We start from the raw sequence: 8,437 nt of genomic DNA, 5'->3' as shown, positions 1-8,437 counted from the left end.
CTTTGAACTTAGTCTTCCCCAGCTAGTCTGTGAATCCACAGGAGAGTGCACTGTGTGTGCTGAGCTGTGTGCATGTTATCAAAATGACCTTTTCACAGGCAGGTGCTAATAGGGAGGAGAGATTGGGAGAGTGACATTGTTAGAGGGCATTTCCCCCCAAAGGATGTTCAGAAAAAGGAAGACTAGATGCTTCATGAAGATTGGGTTCCACAAAGAAGTAGCCTGGATTTCCACACACACGTGGCAGTAACAAGGTGGCCCTTCCCCTTCCCACCTGCGTGTGTCAGAGGAAGCCTAGTGGGGAGTTGGGACTTTCTGCATCACCCATCAGGCATGAGGTGCTCCCGCCCTTGGGTGTCAAGGGAGGTCAAATATGGAACCTGCACTTGTCTCCACCTGGCAGCAACAAGGCAGTGCTCCCCATGCCCCTGCCAGAGTGGTGTCAAGGAAAGCCAGCTCCATCAGAAGATTTAAATAAGATCCAGAGTCTCATAACATAAGACAAAAATGCACAGGTTTCAATAAAAAGTCACTCAGGAACCAGGAAGATCTCAAATGGAATGACAATAGCAATAGGTATTAGCAATAGGTGCTAACACAGAGAACGGCAGAGATGTTAAAATTATCCAGCAAAGATTTTAAAGCAGCCATGGTAAAAATGCTTCAACAAGCAATGATGAACATGCTTGAAACAAATGAAAAAATAGAAAGCCTCAGTAAAGAAATGGAAAGTCCTGGCAGGGAAATTGAAGATATGTAAAAGAACAAAACGGAAATGTTAGAACTGAAAAATATAACAACCGAAATTAAAAGTTCAGTGAATAGACACAACAGCAGAATGGAAGTAACAGAGGAAATAATTACTGAACTGGAAGACAGAGCAAAAGAAATTACCCAATCTGAGTAGCAGAGAGAAAAAGACTTAAAAAAAAAAAAAAAAAAATGAATAGAGCCTCAGGTACCTGTACACTATAACAAAAGGTTTAGTATTCATATAGTTAGAGTTTCCAGAGGAAAGAAGAAAGAGGATAGGCTGAAAAAATACTCAAAGAAATAATGGCTGAAAGATTCCCAAATGTGGCAAGAGACAAAAAAATCTACCAATTCAAGAAGCTGAGTGAACTCCAAACAGGATAAACAAACAAAATCCATGCCAAAATGGATTAAAATTAAAGACAAGGAAACCACTTTAGAGCAACCACTAAAAAGCTATACAAAGAGATACACTCAAAAACACTATAGGTAAATCAAAATGTTCTAAAAAATGTTTAAATGCCCCACGGGAAAACAGGGAAAAGAAATCAGAGAAATGAAAAATAGAACAAACAGAATAAGAAAGTAAAATGGCATACTTAAGCGCTAACATATCAATAATTAGATTAAATGTAAATGGTCTAAAGACACTGATTAATAGATTGCCAAAGTGGATTAAAACACATGACCCAACTATACACTGTCTACAAGAAACTCATTTAAAATATAACTATAAAGGCAGGTTGAATAGAAAAGGATGAAAAAAGGTATATATATATAGCATGCCAACACTAATTAAATGAAGCAGAACTGGCTATATTAATATCAGATAAAGTAGACTTCAGAGCAAAGAAAATTACCAGGACAGAGAGGGACATTGTTTAGTGATTAAAGAGTCAATCCACAAGAAGACATTCTAAACAACAGAGCTGTAAAATATGTGAAGCAAAAACTGATAGAACTGAAAAGAAAAACAGACAAACCCACAATTATAGTCAGAGATTTCAACACCCCTCTTTCAACAATTGATTGAACAACTAAATAGAAAATCAACATATGTATAGTAGAACTCAACACCACCATCAACCAACAGGATCTACCTAACGTTTATAGAACATTCCACTCAACAACAGCAGAATACATATTCTTTTCAAGTGCCCATGGAACACATACCAAGATAGAGAATATCTTGGGCCATAAAAGAAACCTCAACAAATTTAAAAGAAGGGAAATCATACAGTGTGTTCTCCAACCACAAAGGAACCAAACTAAAAATTAAAAAAAGATAAAAAGATAACTGGAAAAATCTCCAAATGCTTGGAAACTAACAACACACTTCTAAACAGTTCATGGATTAACCAGAAAGTCTCAAGGAAGATAAAAGTATCTTATGGAATTGAATGAAAATGAAAATACAACATACCAAAATGTGTGTGACACAGTTAAAGCAGTGCTAAGAGGGGTATTTGTAGCATTAAAACAATAGAAAAGACAAAGTCTCGAACCAATAATCAAAGCTCCCAACTCAAGAACCTAGAAAAAGAAGAAGAAAATAAACTTGGATTAAGCAGAAGGAAGGAAATAAAAAAGGTAAGAACAAAAAGCAATGAAATTGGCTGCATCCACTGAGAGGATGTCCCGAGAACATTCCCATCAACCAGACTGTCGACATTACAGAAAATGTCGACGTCACGCTGAAGGGACTCACAGTTAAGGTGAAGGGTCCCTGAGGAACCCTGTGGAGGGACTTCAATCTTATCAGTGTAGAACTCAGTCTACTTGGGAAGAAAAAGAAGAGGCTTTGGGTTGACAAGTGGTGGGGAGATAGAAAGGCGCTGGCTGCCATTTGCACTATCCATAGTCATGTACAGAACATGATTGAGATGGCACACCAGGCTTCCGTTACAAGACGAGGTCTGTGTCTGCTCACTTCTCCATCAACGTTGTTGTTCAGGAGAGTGGGTCTCTGGTTGAAATCTGAAATTTCTTGGATGAAAAATACATCCACAGGGTTTGGATGAGGCCCGGTGTTCTTGCTTGTTCAGTATCTCAAGCCCAGAAAGATGAGTTAATTCTTGAAGGAAATGACACTGGATGTGCATCAAATTCAGCTGCTTTGATTCAGCAAGCCACAACAGTTAAAAACAAGGATATAAGGAAATTTTGGATGGTATCTATGTCTCTGAAAAAGGAACAGTTCAGCAGGCGGATGAATAAGATCTAAGACTTGTCAAGCAATGGAAACAACAAGACGCCAGATCTGGTGATTTTAAAGATGCAATAAAATTCATCTGTTAATGTGAGGCTTTTTTTTAATTTTAAAAACATTCTCTGTCCTAAAGAGGACTAGAAAGGCTTAATGAGGGAAATGGCTTGAATTTGGTTCTTGTGGATTTTTCAGATGAGGAATAGCATACTACTAGTGACAGGTGACACATGAGACTCTGTATCTTCAGATATGGAACTTTGGGGAGATGCTAAAGGTGTCTGTAATTTTGCTGAGCCATGAATTTTAATGCCTGAGTCACTTGTCTGTATCAGAATTTTCTGTGAAAATTCACCTATGAAGTGGAACCTGTACTGCCTAGCGAGAGTTCGAGACACAGTTTGTGTTCATGATAAACAACATTGCTGTTATATAAGGTTATTTCAATAATAGTATTTCTAAAATCTGGCAAAACAAAAAGAATCAATGAAATTGAAACCAGAAAAACCATAGAGAAAATCAGTGAAACAAAGAGTGAGTTCTTTGAAAAGATCAATAAAATTGACAAACTGCTAGCAAGACTGACAAAGAAAAAAAGAGAAGGAATTCCCAATACCAGGAATGAAACAAGGGAAATCACTACAGATCCTATAAACATGAAAAAGATAATCAGGAGCACTATGAACAATTCTATAGGCATATTTGACAACTTAAACTAAATGGGCTATTTCCCCAAACTTCCACAAACTATCACAACCCCTCTCTTCAAGTTGAAATAAATAATTCAAATAGCTCTATAACTGTTAAGGAAATTGAGTTCATAATTTAAAAACTCCCCAAAGAGAAATGTGCAGGCCCAGATGGTTTCACTGGAGAATTCTACCAGATAGTTAATGAAGAGTCAACACCAGTTCTGCATAATCTCTTCCAGAAATTAGAAGAAGAACACTTGGCAATTCAAATCGTGAAACCAGTATTATCCTGATTTCAAAACAGAGACAGTACAAAGAAAAAAACTACAGACCACTATCCATTATGAATACAGACTTAAAAATCCTTAATAAAATATTGGCAGATCAAATCCAACAATGTATAAAAAGGATTACACACTGAGCAAGTGGGATTTATTCCAGAGATGCCAGACTGGTTCGACATTTGAAAATAAATCAGTGTAATCCACCATGATAAACAGGCTAAAGCTGAAAAATCACATGATTATGTCAATCGATGCAGAGGAAGTATTTGACAAAATTCAATACCCCATTCATGATACTAATTCTCAGAAAATCAGCAATAGAGGGGGGAACCTCCTCAACTCGATTAAGAGCACTGACAAAATCTTAGAGCTAACATTACACTTAATGGTGAAAGACTAATGCTTTCTCCCCAACATAGGAACAAGACAAGGATGTCTGCTCTTACCACTCTTATTCAACACAGTGCTATAAGCTCTAGCCAGTTTAATAAGCAAGAAAAGGAAATAAAAGGCAAAAAGATCAGAAAGGAAGAAATAAAACTGTCCTTATTTGCAGATGAGATGACTGTATATTAGAAAATCCCAAGGAATCTACAAAAAACTTTGTTTACAGCTAAGTGTATTCAGCTAGGTCACAGGATACAAGATAAATATCCAAAAATCAATTGTATTCCTATATACTAGAAATGATATGTATACTAGGGGATACTGAAATTAAAAATACTTACAACTGCTCAAAATACTTAGGTATTATTCTAACAAAACATGTAAAGGACTTGTATGCTGAAAACTACATAATGCTAAAGAAAGAAATTAAAGAAGATCTAAATAAATGGAGATACATAATGTGTTCATGGATTAAAAGACTCAACATCGTAAAGATTCTCTCCAAATTGATCTACATGTTTACTACAATTCCTATAAAAATTCCAGCATGATTTTTTTTGTGGATACAGAGAAGACTATTCTAAAGTTTATAGAGTAGAGGAAAGGAACTAGAGCAGGTAAATATGTTATTTTTGAAAATATTTTTGAAAAAGAACAAAGTAAAAGGAATCAGTCTACCCAATTTCAAGACTTATTATATAGCTACAGTTAATGAAGACTCTGTGGTATTGGCAGAGGGATAAACACATAGATCAATGGAACAGAATAGAGAACCCAGAAATAGATCCACACAGACATGGTCTACTGATTTTTGGCAAAGGGGCAAAAGCAGTTCAATGAAGGAAAGATGAGGTTTTCAACAAATGGTATTGTAACAAACAGACAAAAAGAAAGAAAGAAAGAAAGAAAGAAAGAAAGAAAGAAATGGCCTAAATTTCATACCTTCTACAAATATTAATTTAAAATGCATCATGAATTTAAATGTAAAATGTAAAACTATGAAATTTTTAGGAAAAAAAAAAGAGAAAATCCTCAGGATCTAGGGCTAGACAAAGAGTTGATACCTAAGACATTATCCATTAAAGGAAAAATTGATAAATTGGACTTCAATAAAACCCCAAACTTTTGCCCTATGAAAGCCTATATAAAAGGATGAAAAGACAAGCTACAGAGTGGGAGAAAATTTTAAAAATCAAATATTTGACAAAGGGCTAGTATCTGGAATATATAAAGAATTATCAAAAATCAGTAGTTAAGAAGCAAATGATCCAGTTAGGACATGGGCAAAAAACATGAATAGACATTTCACCAGAGAGAATATTCAGCTGCCCGAGGAGCACAGGAGAAGACGTTCATCTCATTAGACATTGAATGCAAATTAAAACCATGAGCTATCACCACACAACTATCAGAATGGCTAAAATAAAAAAAAATAGTGAGAATACCAAATGCTGGCAAAGATGTGGAGAAACTGGATCATTCATACATTGCTGGTGGAACATAAAATGCTACAGCCCCTCTGGAAATCAGTTTGGCAGTTTCTTAAAAAACTAGACATGCGACTATAATATAACCAGTAATTGCACATCTGGGCATTTATCCCAGAGAAATGAAGACTTACGTTCATACAAAACCTGCACATGATTGCTTATAGCAGCTTTATTTGTAATACCAAGAACTGGAAAAGACCCAGATGTGCTTCTATGGGTGCATGGTTAAACAGACTGCAGTCCAGTCATATCTTGGAACACTACTCAGCAATAAAAAAGAACTAACAAAGAATGAACTATTGATACATGCAACAAGTTGGATGAAGCACCAGAGAATCATGCTGGGTGAAAAAAGCCAATCCCAAAAGGTTACACACCGTAGAATCATCCTTGAAATGACAAAATTTTAGAAATGGAAAGCAGATTAGTGGTTGCCAGGAGTTAAAGAGGGGAGTGGGGTGAGAAGGGGAAAGTGGGCCTGGCTACAACAGAGCCGCATGAGGAGTCCTTGGGGTCATGGTAATGTTCTGTACCTTGATTACAGCAATGTCAGTATCTTAGTTGTATTATTGTCCTACTGGTTTCCAAGGTGTTTTCATTGGGAGTAGCTAGGTAGAGGGTAAACAGGCTCTCCCTGAATCCTCTTACAACTGCATGTAAATCTAAAATTATCTCAAAATAAAAAAAAACATGTGTATGTGGGGAGGGTAGGTCTTCCAGGGTCAAGTAAGTTGGGAAACACTGCATACTTTACTCCTCGTGGAGGGCCACGTTTACTCTAGAGCCTCTGATTGAGCCCTGCAATAAAGAAACGTATTTAAGTTTGTTTAGTGTAATGTTTCCCAAGCTATTTGAGCATGGAACAGCCCACCTTCCCCAGGGTATATCTTGATGTTAATCCAGGAATTTGTGTTCCTTCCATCCTTGCTACTCATAGTGTCATCCTGGGCCAGCAGGAGCTTGTTAGAAATGCAGCACTTCGGTCCCCACCCCAGACCCATTGTAGCAGGGTCTTTATTTTAACAAGATCCCCAGTTGATTCATCTGCATATTAAAATGTGAGAAACACTGACTTAGAACACACTTCAGGAATCACTGGTATAGGGTGTGACATTTTCCCAAGCACCAGGAAACCTTGTCATGCCAACCCTAATGGGGAAGGCAGGAAGTTTCCTAGGGGAAACCGAGTCTTGGGGGTTAAAGCGATTGGCCCAAGGTCACCTGCTGTTAAGTAGTAAGGCTGGGATTGGGCAGGTCTCCTGGGGGAATAATGTGACAATATCAGCTTCAAATATTTACTTGCTCAACCCAACTGCCTTAAGCCTTCTTTGTTGGGAGACAGTGGGGACCGTGACTTCTCAGCACATGTTCTCTTTTCCATTTTCTCAGTTGCTATAGAGGATCCCGCCTGTCTTCTCCCGCACCCTTACGGAATCTTGTGGCTCTCCTAGATCCTCCTTTCCTATGACTGTGATCTGAGGTGGGGGCTGGGCTAGACGGGCTCCAGGGCCTCTGTCGGCTCAGGCATACTTGGTTTCTGCGACTCTTCACTACCTCCTTCCTTTAAGGTGATCCCACCCGCTATTTGCTTCCTAGTCATTCTTCCACAAATAGTAACTGAGCACACACTGTGTACTGGGTCCGGCCCTCGTCGCTGGCATTCCGCTCAGTTGCAGTCCCCAGCTTTGTACCCAGCTCTCCTCATCCCTTCTCAGCCCCTAGGCAGGGTCCCCCGCGCCCCCTGCTCCCCACCCAGGCTCATCTGAACGTTTCTCTCGGCAGTTCTCCTTGGCCAGCAAACCCAAGGTGAGAAGAAGAAAAATGACGCCGAGCCGGATTCCTGGGTCAGTTCCGGCTTTCACTACAGGCCTTTCATGCTCGTGCTTCTTCCTAATCTGTACATCAGTTCAAGGTGGTACACAGTGAATGTAACTGCTCCCTTGGTCAATTTAAAATCTCACGGTGTCAGGTCACGACACATCTCTGCTTCATATACTGATAGAAAGCATGGATTAGCTGAGTCAGAGGTTTCAGGCCAGGACACTCCTAGGAAGCTTTTCATCGTGGGCTTTTTTTTTCCCTGTCTCTCTCTATCTCTTTCTGTCTAAATTCCTCCTATAAGGTTGTTTTTGTCTCACGTGCTTTTCTTTTTTTAAAGACAAAAATGAAATATAGTGTGGAAAAAACAACCAGCCATTTTGGTAAATTAAGTTTTCTTAATCTACCTCCCTCCACCCCTTCATATTCGGGCTGTCTCTTAGGGCCTCCTCCCTGCAGACTTCAGGGCTCTGTGGAAAGGCCTTCTAGCCAGGTTCTTCTGGCAATGACACAGAGAGGCCTTCCACCCGTTTGCCTCAGCCAGAGGGGCAACTAGAAGGCCACTCAGCGTGAGTCTGTAGCTGGAATGCTCCAGCATGGGGCACGCAGGGAACATTGGCATTTGTCCTCTGACAGGAAAACAAACACGACCTCGCAGAAGGAAAGAGAGCGGAGTTTAATTATCGGTCTAAGCCGTTTAGGAGGCGGCTTAGGGGGATTGTCTTTTTCTGGCCCTGGCCCGTCACCTCTAGCTCATGTCCCCTCCGTAACACCCCGGGGGCCTGGGGTTTAGCCGGATGCTGTGTC

The sequence above is a fragment of the Choloepus didactylus genome, chromosome 12, assembly GCF_015220235.1.
Source record: "Choloepus didactylus isolate mChoDid1 chromosome 12, mChoDid1.pri, whole genome shotgun sequence".
Classification (NCBI taxonomy): Eukaryota; Metazoa; Chordata; class Mammalia; order Pilosa; family Megalonychidae; genus Choloepus; species Choloepus didactylus.
This window is presented reverse-complemented; position numbering follows the sequence as displayed.